Raw genomic sequence first — 11,442 nt, 5'->3', positions numbered from 1 at the left:
TTTGTTTATCCAACCATTTGTGTGTGTGTGTGTGTGTGTGTGTGTGTGTGTGTGTGTGTGTGTGTGTGTGTGTGTGTGTGTGTGTGTGTGTGTGTGTGTGTGTGTGTGTGTGTGTGTGTGTGTGTGTGTGTGTGTGTGTGTGTGTGTGTGTGTGTGTGTGTGTGTGTGTGTGTGTGTAGAGAGACTCCAGGGAGGGGAGTTTATGTCAGTAGCTCAGGGATAAATAGAGAGGCAGAGCACAGAGTTTGTCAGAAGGTGAACCTGACATGGTCACACACAGGACCAAGCAGGATCAGGACCTCAGCATTTTTACTTTTTATTACAAATGGAGAAACATGAAGATGTTCAATACTGTTTTCAAGACGGAAACTCTTCTTGCAGAAAGGCTTTTCTATCAACATCTATCTACATAACACTGTACAACTTCTTCTCATTGATTTCAGCAGTTACAGTATTTTTGAATCTACTGGTGATCATCTCCATCTCTCACTTCAAGCAGCTCCACACTACAACCAACCTGCTCATCCTCTCTCTGGCTGTGTCAGATCTCCTGGTGGGACTGATTGTGATACCAGTAACGACTGTAGCAACAATGGAACCATGCTGGGATTTTGGGGAATATTTCTGTGTGTTTCATATCTACATAGATTTTTGTGTACTTCTTTATCTCTGGGCAATATGGTCTTGATATCTATTGACCGCTATGTTGCTGTGTGTGATCCCTTATTGTACCACTCTAAAATAACAATACCAAGAATGATCTGTTGTATATCATTTACCTGGTTTTGTTGTATCATATACCGTGCTGCTATTATAAAAAACTGTGTAAATGTACAGGTGCCGAGTAGGTGTTTGACAGAGTGTTTTATTTTTGAAGGAATAACATGGGTTAATTTCACTGACCTTGTACTTACAATGGTTGTCCCGTGCTCTATTATTATAACACTTTATTTGAAAATCTTTATGGTGGCCAGATCACAGGCCAGAAAGGTATTTTCAAAAGAGGCTGTCAGTGTGTCTGGTGTTAAAAAAATTCAGGCAAATAAGTCTGAGAGAAAAGCAGCAAAAACTCTTTCTATTGTTGTTGTCAACTATTTCATTTGTTGGATTCCATTTCTATGTTCTTCTTTCTTTCATTTGTCTTTTTTAGCGACAATTTATCATTCATCATTGGTTTTCTGCCACTTGTTAATTCTTTTATCAATCCAATCATTTATGCTTTCTTTTATCCATGGTTCAAAGTGACAGCTAAACATATTTTAACTCTGAAGTTAAGGCGTTCATAGTTCCTATATTTTTATTCCCCAGTTTGAATAACAGGTTTAATATAGTTTTGAAATACAATTGCTTCTTTCCTGTAACAATACACTGTTATGACTTATCTCAGTGTTGTCATCATAGATATATGTGGTGTTGATTCAGAATAATTTGTATGGATTGGAATGGAATGACTTGGATAAGGCAACGGAAGGATTAAGCTTGTGTTATAAAAAACAATTTAGACATTGTGGATTGTATATTCCAAATACCAAAGTCTGTTGTTGTTCCATGTTATTTAATGATAAACAGTATGTAACTATTCTAAAAGTACATTTTGAGAACGTCAGGAGTCATTATGTAGGTTTAACATCTCCCTCTAGTGGCTCAATTGGGACACAATGCCTTCAACAAGTGCAGTAAAATGTGAATGTACAATATGCATGATAACAGATAACATCCAAGTCTATCTCAATGGTGTATTGTGGAAATAGTTGATGTTCAAATTTAAGAAAATGCTATTATGGGTAACACTTTAAAATGTTCAGTAATAAACCATTTGTTAGGAATGTACAGTTTGTTCACCATTTATTATTAATTTCACATGTGTTAATTAAGTGTTAGTCAGTTAGGTATTCTCAAATGTATAAATAACTACTATATGCATTAGTGATTAAACGCAACAGCGCAGGTGACCACAGACACTTGAACTTCAACATACTGGTAATGAACAGTACCACTACTCTCACTACATCACTGCTGCCAGGTCAGGGGTCACACCAGAGCAGCTCTCTCAGATGCTGTGGAGTCAGAATGAATGTAGAGATTGGTAACACTTTATAATAACACTTTGTAATACATAATTTATAATGATTATTCCGACTCCACATCAATAATGTCTCATTACCATCAGATTTATTTTGTATAAGATGGTTATTCATACATTGATAAACAACTTTTATGGTATGTACAATTGTTGTAATTGCTTCTTTGATGTAACAATACACTGACACACTGATACACTGACAGTCTGTCGTTTTCCCATGTTATTCAATGATAAATCGTTTGTAAGTATTCTGATAGTACATTCTGAGGAAGTCTTCAGTCGTTCTATATGTTGTTAAACACCCCCTCTAGTGGCTCAATTGTGACACAACGTCTTCATCAAGTGAAGTAAAGTTGAAATGTACTATACTGCTTATCAGATAACCAAGTCTATCACAATGGTGTATTGTGTAAGTAGTTGAGGGTAAAATGGAAGAATATGCAATTAAGGGTAACACTATAATGTTAAGTAATAAACCATTTGTCAGCCATTCACAGTTTGTTCACAATATATTAATCATTACTACCACAATTGTTAAATGTTAGTCAGCTAGTTATTCTCACGTTTATAAATAACTACTATATGCAATAATGATTAAAAACAACAGTGCAGGAGACCGCAGCAGACACTTCAACCTCAACATACTGGTTATGAACACTACCAATACTCTCACTACCATTACTCTCACTACATCACTGCTGCCAGGTCAAGCGTCATGCCATAGCAGCTCTCTCTGATGCTGTGGAGTCTGAATTAATATAGAGATTGGTAACACTTTATAATAACACATTGTAATAAAGAATGTATAATGGATTAGTAAATAGTTTATTCATCATTCATGTATCATTACTCCCACATTTGTTTTAGTTAGCTGGTTTTTCACACATGAATTAACAACTTTTATTGCCTGTAATAATGATTCAGAAAATCATTCATGAGATTTTTAATGAATTAACTTATAAATCATTTACTGATTATTAGTACAGTCATTTTGCAGTCCCTAATGTAAAGTGAGGACGATTCATACCTTCTCAATACTTTATAAATGTTTTGAACAGTGACCAGTGTAATTTATCACATAAAGATGGACATACTATTGGTAGACATTCCAGCAGTACCTGATGCTCCTAAAGTTCTCAAAATGACCTGGAACATATCAATGGTTAAACAATAAGCACACAACACAGAGGATGTTAAAGGAAATATATTGAACATTTTATTCCAAAAACACACTGTCCTAATAGTGTGCTGAAGGAAGTAACGTGTTTGTGTGAAAATTATAACATTCTTGTTTGTTGGCCCTGAGAATCTAAACCAAAGTGTGGATTGCAGTCACTCATTAGAGCAGTTCATAGACTGTTTACAGGGTAATAAAACCAATATCTAAATACATAATTTAACTGAACATTACGTTTAAAGGGTTACAACCTTTAATACACTACAAGTGAATGTGTCGTATACAATTCATATACAAAATGCAGGAGTGAAGAGGCCAGTTGAAAAACAGTTTTACTGCAGAGTTTTACACCCATTGGGCCAACACTGGTTGAATCAACATTGTTGTTTTTTCATCCAAAATAGAGTTGACATTGAATTCATGTCTGTGCCCAGTGGGCAGGGATTTCTTTCAGTATGTGCTGTTGTCATAGGATGGTGATTGGTCAAGGGTAATTTCAGTGTAGGAAAGGATGAAACAACGTCTGTAGAACCAGTAAGTACAGATAGTAGTATATATCCCCTCACACAGTCCCCTCAGCCGGACAACTTTCTCATGGCTTCTGGAGGGAATGCTGTAGGAATGCTCAACCGGTGTCACTCATTCAGCCGACAGAAACTTTCAACCAGTTCTCCATATTAAGTAGCGAGTCGGAGTCAGAGGCCGAGCCTTCTCTGGTCTCTACTCCTCCCGTTACAGGGTCTGAGACGCCGAAGCCTCTGACCATTAGCTCTGACAAATTGAAAACCCTTATCATTGGAAACTCCATTACCCGTAGTATTATACTTAAAACGAATCATCCAGCAATCATACACTGTTTACCCGGGGGCAGGGCTACCGACGTTAAGGCTTAATCTGAAGATGGTGCGGGCTACAGCTAAAAGTGGCGAGTTTAGAGAGTATAAGGATATTGTTATCGGCACCAACGATAGGATGAAACAGTCAGAGGTCACCAAGCGCAACATAGCTTCAGCGTGTAAATCAGCTAGAAAGATGTGTCGGCATCGTGTAATTGTCTCTGGTCCCCTCCCAGTTAGGGAGAGTGAGCTCTACTGTCACGTCCTGACCTAAGTTCCTTTTTTTTTATATCCTTCCTGTTTGGCCCTGTCCGGGGTGTCCTCGGATGGGGCCACAGTGTCTCCTGACCGCTCCTGTCTCAGCCTCCAGTATTTACGCTGCAGTAATTTATGTGTCGGGGGCTAGGGTCAGTTTGTTATATCTGGAGTACTTCTCCTGTCCTATTCGGTGTCCTGTGTGAATCTAAGTGTGCGTCCTCTAATTCTCTCCTTCTCTCTTTCTTTCTCTCTCTCGGAGGACCTGAGCCCTAGGACCATGCCCCAGGACTACCTGACATGATGACTCCTTGCTGTCCCGTCCACCTGGCCGTGCGGCTGCTCTAGTTTCAACTGTCCTGCCTTATTATTATTCGACCATGCTGGTCATTTATGAACATTTGAACATCTTGGCCATGTTCTGTTATAATTTCCACCCGGCACAGCCAGAAGAGGACTGGCCACCCCTCATAGCCTGGTTCCTCTCTAGGTTTCTTCCTAGGTTTTGGCCTTTCTAGGGAGTTTTTCCTAGCCACCGTGCTTCTACACCTGCATTGCTTGCTGTTTGGGGTTTTAGGCTGGGTTTCTGTACAGCACTTTGAGATATCAGCTGATGTACGAAGGGAATTTGATTTGATTTGATATGATTTTTAGTTCTCTATTTTGATTTGTTCAGGGTGTGAGTTGGGGTGGGCATTCTATGTTTTGTTCTATGTTTTGTGTTTCTGTGTTTGGCCTGGTGTGGTTCTCAATCAGAGACAGCTGTCTATCGTTGTCTCTGATTGAGAACCATACTTAGGTAGCCTGTTCCCACCTGTGTTTGAGGGTAGTTGTTTCCTGTTTTGTGTTGTGTCAACTGAAAAGACTGTTTTGATTTTCGTTGTTTCACTTTTGTTATTTTGGATTCAGTGTTCAGTTGTAATACATTTAACATGGACACGTACCACACTGTACTTTGGTTCGATCTTTCATATTCCTGTTCCTCAGATTAAGAAGATCGTAACATCTATAGCAGAGTCTCACAACTCAGTTTTCTGCCCCTCCCAAAAGATAGAATTTGTAGATAATTGGCCCTCTTTCTGGGACTCATCCACAAACAGCAACAGGCCTGGCCTGTTGAGGAGTGATGGACTCCATCCTAGCTGGAGGGGTGCTCTCATCTTATCTACGAACATGGACTGGGCTCTAACTCCCCTAGCTCCACAATGAGACAGGGTGCGGGCCAGGCAGCAGGCTGTTAGCCAGCCTGTCAGCTTAGTGGAGTCTGCCACTAGCACAGTCAGTGTAGTCAGCTCAGCTATCCTCATTTAGACCTTGTCTGTGCCTCGACCTAGGTTGGGAAAAACTAAACATGGCTGTGTTCGCCTTAGCAATCTCACTGGAATAAAGGCCTCCTCCATTCCTGCCATTATTGAAAGAGATTGTGATACCTCACATCTCAAAATAGGGCGCCTTAATGTTAGATCCCTCACTTCCAAGGCAGTTTTAGTCAATGAACTTATGACTGATCATAATATTGATGTGATTGGCCTGACTGAAACATGGCTTAAGCCTGATGAATTTACTGTGTGAAATGAGGCCTCACCTCCTGGTTACACTAGTGACCATATCCCCGCGCGTGCCGCAATAACATTTACGATAGCAAATTTCAATTTACAAAAAATAAATGACGTTTTCGTCTTTTGAGCTTCTAGTCATGAAATCTATGCAGACTACTCATTCACTTTTTATAGCTACTGTTTACAAATATAACGTTCCTCGCTGAGTTCCCTGAATTCCTATCGGACCTTGTAGTCATGGCAGATAATATTCTAGTTTTTGGTGACTTTAATATTCACATGGAAAAGTCAACCAACTCTGGGCCTGAGCTGTTATCCAGACACCTTCGGCTACAAACATCGACCTGTCCAGAGAGAAGAGGAACCAACCTTCAGGGTCATTTACAGAGTTTACAAGAGACACCTGTTGGTGGAAAACGAGTTGCATAGATGTTATGAAATTGGCATCAAAATGTTGGAAATCTGATATCCCCTAGCTGATCATTGTCTGTGGCCAGCTCTGATCGTAGTGTAGGCCTCATGAAACAGACAGGGAGAGTGAGCTGGTTCTTAGTGGTCAGCGAACCCTCAACCTTCTGGCCCGTAGCCCTGAGTGGCATCGTCATCGCCACAAAAGCATCCTGAAGTGGCAAAGTCTATACCCACATTTTTAGGGTTGCTACAGTTATTGTTATTTGTGGTCGCACACATTATTTTGGATACATTTTTAAGTACAAAGGGAGGGTCGTGAAAAAATTCAGAGTAAATTGTTAACTTTCCCTAATTACTTGAGATGCTTTTGAAATCATTGATTGATACAACTGAACTAGAAATCACATTTCTCAGTCACATTTTCTTCTGAGAAAACAACACACCAGAAAATGAAAACAACATCAAGGGATGATTGGGTCAGAATACAGTGTGGTTGTTCTGATGTCTGACAAATAGTATTTGTCCCCATGATGTAACTGAGACAAAGTCTACCTCAACTTGAAGAAGCATGGTTAAAGGTTGTAACCCCTTAAACTTAATGAATGAAATTAATGAAGTATTTACATCATTTGGTTTGGTAGTCACTGCCAACAAACACAGATGTTATCATTTTCAGACAAAACACATTACTTCCTTCAGCACACTACTACAAGTTTGACTGATTTGGAATAAAATGTTCAACATTGTCATGTTCTGACCTTTATTTCCTTTGTTTTTGTATTTATTTAGTATGGTCAGGGCGTGAGTTGGGGTGTGCAGTCTATGTTTGTTTTTCTATGATTTGTGGATTTGTATGTTTCGGCCTAGTATGGTTCTCAATCAGAGGCAGGTGTCATTAGTTGTCTCTGATTGAGAATCATACTTAGGTAGCCTGGGATTGTCTATGTTAGTTGCTTGTGTCAGCACAGGTCTCATTTATAGCTTCACGGTCGTTATTTGTTTATTGTTTTTGTATAGTTTGTATTCAGTGTTCGGTGCTTTCTTTTATTAAATATTCATCTTGAACACATACCACGCCGCATTTTGGTCCTCCGATCCTTCTCGCCTCTTCAGATGAAGAGGAGGACGACCGTGACAACCATATTTCCTTTAAAATGTTCAATATATTTCCTTTAACATCCTCTGTGTTGTGTGCTTATCGTTTACCATTGATTTGTTCTAGATTATTTTGAGACCTTAAGTAGAATCAGGTGGTATTGGAATGTCCTCCAATGGCATGTCCATATTTTTGTGATAAACTGTTCAAAACATTTATAAAGTATTAGAAAGTGTGTATAGTCCTCACTTTAGATTTGGGGCTGCAAAACGACTTTACTAATGATTAGTAAATGGTTTATAAGTTAACTCATTAAACATCTTATGAATTATCTTATGAATCATTATTACAGACTATAAAAGTTGTTAATTACTGTGTGAATAACCAGCTAAATTAAACAAATGTGGGAGTAATGATACATGAATGATGAATGAACTATTTACTCATCCATTATACATTATTCATTACAAGGTGTTGTTATTAAATGTTACCAGTCTCTATATTAATTCTGACTCCACAGCCTCTGAGAGAGCTGCTATGGCGTGACCCCTGACCTGGCAGCAGTGAGAGTGGTGGTGGTGTTGTCTGCTGTGGTCTCCTGTGCTGTTGTGCTTAATCATTAATGCATATTGTAGTTATCTATACATGTGAGAATCCCAGGCTGACTAAAATTTAACAAATGTGGGAGGAATGATTAATGTATTGTGAACAACCTGTAAATGGCTTACAAATGGTTTATTACTTAACATTATAGTGTTACCATTAATTGCATATTCTTGCATTTTACCCTCAACTACTTACACAATACACCAGTGTGATAGACTTGGATGTTACCTGATATCATGGAGTATTGTACATTTCAACTTTACTACACTTGATGAAGACGTTGTCACAATTGAGCCACTAGAGGGAGGTGTTTAACAACATATAGAACGACTGATGACTTCCTCAGAATGTACTATTAGAATACTTACAAACTATTTATCATTGAATAACATGGAACAACAACAGACTTATGCCTTCTTCAAGTCCTTCAAATCGAATCCATCCAAATAATTCTGTGGTCCTTCTGTAGCTCTGTTGGTAGAGCATGGCGCTTGTAACACCAGGGTAGTGGGTTCGATTCCTGGGACCACCCATACGTAGAATGTATGCACACATGACTGTAAGTCGCTTTGGATAAAAGCGTCTGCTAAATGGCATATTATTTATATTATTTATTCTGTATCAACACCACATGTATCTTTTGAGGAGAACACTGAGATAAGTAATGTCACTGAACACTGAGATAAGTAGTGTATTGTTCCATGAAAGAAGCAATTAGAATAATTGTTTTACTTGACTATATCAAACCTTTGTGAAATTAGGGTATACAATTCTAGGAACTTCAGAGTTAAAATATGTTTAGCTGTCACTTTGAACAATGGATAAAATAATGCATCAATTATTATTATTATTTATTAAGGAATTAACAGGTGGTAGAAAATGGATGAAAAGTGATAAATTGTCACTCAAAAAAGACAAAAATAAGAAAAGAAATATGTTTGGAATCCAACAAATGAAATAGTTGACAACAACAATGGAAAGAGTTTTTGCTGCTTTTCTCTCAGACTTATTTGCCTGTGCAGTTTTAACACCAGACACACTGGCAGCCTGTAACGACGTTCTTCGTTTGTAGAAAGAGAGTCGGACCGAAATGCAGCGTAGTGGTTACTCATGTCTTTAATGAACAAAGATCGTGATACATGAAATAACTTATACATATACAAAAACAACAAACGGAACGTGAAACCTATTACAGCCTATCTGGTGAAACTACACAGAGACAGGAACAATCACCCACGAAATACAAAGCGAAACTCAGGCTACCTAAATACGGTTCCCAATCAGAGACAACGAGAATCACCTGACTCTGATTGAGAATCGCCTCAGGCAGCCAGGCCTATACAACACCCCAAATCAGCCGCGATCCCAAATACTACAAACCCCAATACGAAAAACAACATATAAACCCATGTCACACCCTGGCCTAACCAAACATATAACAAAAACACAAAATACAATGACCAAGGTGTGACACAGCCTCTTTGAAAATACCTTTCTGGCCTGTGATTTGGCCACATCAAAGGTTTTCACATAAAGCGGTATAATAATAGAACACGGGACAACCATTGTAAATATAAGGTCAATTGTATTAACCCCAGATTGACCCTACAATAATAAAACATTTGTTACTCTCGTCGTTTGAATGAGGAGACCAAGGTGCAGGGTGGTAGGTGGACATCATACTTTTATTAAAATGAACACCGACAAAACAACAAAATACAAAACGAAGGTAAAGTTCTGCAGGCTACACAGCAACTATACAAAATCAAGATCCCACAAACTAAAGTGGGAAAAAACGGCTGCCTAAGTATGATCCCCAATCAGAGACAACGATAGACAGCTGCCTTTGATTGGGAACCATACCAGGCCAAAAAATAAATAGGAAAACTTGATTGCCACCCTAGTCACACCCTGACCTAACCAAAATACAGAATTAAAAGGATTTCTAAGGTCAGGGCGTGACAACATTCTTTCAAACACCTACTTTGTGCATGTACATTTGCAAAGTGTTTTAATATTGGCAGCTCGGTATATGATACAACAACACCAGGTAATGGATATACAACACATCATTCTTGTTGTTGTTATTTTAGAGTGGTACAATAAGGGATCACACACAGCAACATAGCGGTCAATAGATATCAAGACCAAATTGCCCACAGATAAAGAAGTACCTAAACAAGCAATGTAGGCATGAAACACACAGAAACATTTGCCAATCCCCAGCATAGTTCCATTATTGCTTCAGTCATTACTGGTATTACAATCAGTCCCACCAGGAGATCTGACACAGCCAGAGAGAGGATGAGCAGGTTGGTTGTAGTGTGGAGCTGCTTGAAGTGAGAGATGGAGATGATCACCAGTAGGTTCAAAAATACTGTAACTGCTGAAATCAACTGTTTTCAGCCCTCTCCCTTGTACTCCCTGTTCATCCATGACTGCGTGGCCATTCACGCCTTCAACTCAATCACCAAGTTTGCAGACGACACTACAGTGGTATTCTTGATTACCAACAACGACGAGACGGCCTACAGGGAGGAGGTGAGGGCCCTCGGAGTGTGGTGTCAGGAAAATAACCTCACACTCTACGTCAACAAAACAAAGGAGATGATCGTGAACTTCAGGAAACAGCAGAGGGAGCACCCCCTATCCACATCGACGGGACAGATCTCTAGCAACTTTAATAATTAAAATTTGGATGTAGTAAATGTATCACTAGTCACTTTAAACAATGCCACTTTATATAATGTTTACATACCCTACATTACTCATCTCATTTGTATATACTGTACTCTATACCATCTACTGCATCTTGCCTATGCCGTACGGCCATCGCTCATCCATATATATATTTGTAAGAATCTTTAAAAGGGGTCAATAGTTTTTACCCTTACCTTTTGAGAGAAAAAAATATTACTTGTTAAACTAAATTTTTCTCTGAGCAATTGCATTTGTATGAAATAATATAATTTAATTTTTATTAGTATTATTAATTTTATATAGTCATTATGTCTCATCTTTATCAATAATGTCAATCATTTCAGACCCCACTGTACCTACTAATGCTAAATGAGGTCCATATTTATGAACATACAATATATATTTATTGGTTTCTTGTTTTGATTATTTGTGTAGAGACATTCTACTGCACTGTTGGATCTAGTAACACAAGCGTTTTGCTGCACCTCCCATAACACCTACAGATATGTGTACGTGACCAATAAACTTTGCTTTGTTTTTTATTTATTTTATTTAGTTTGTTGTTGTTCTATCAGATTCCAGAGGGTTCTTTTAGCACTACACTGCCATATACTTGTCCATTTACATGGAAATGAGTTTAGAGACGTCAGCATACAAATGCACAACACAATATATTGCATACCGTACAGAAAACTGTAATGTTAGTACACAAGTCACAC

The 11,442-nt window shown here is 38.5% G+C and overlaps 1 pseudogene; it reads left to right on the top strand.

Annotated features, from left to right (window-relative positions):
- Window positions 1-267: 267 nt before the first annotated feature.
- On the top strand, window positions 268-2,904 carry LOC127919303 (trace amine-associated receptor 13c-like; annotated as a pseudogene).
- The last annotated feature ends 8,538 nt before the right edge of the window (window positions 2,905-11,442 follow it).

Source organism: Oncorhynchus keta, unplaced genomic scaffold (assembly GCF_023373465.1).
Source record: "Oncorhynchus keta strain PuntledgeMale-10-30-2019 unplaced genomic scaffold, Oket_V2 Un_contig_16294_pilon_pilon, whole genome shotgun sequence".
Classification (NCBI taxonomy): domain Eukaryota; kingdom Metazoa; phylum Chordata; class Actinopteri; order Salmoniformes; family Salmonidae; genus Oncorhynchus; species Oncorhynchus keta.
This window is presented reverse-complemented; position numbering and strand designations above follow the sequence as displayed.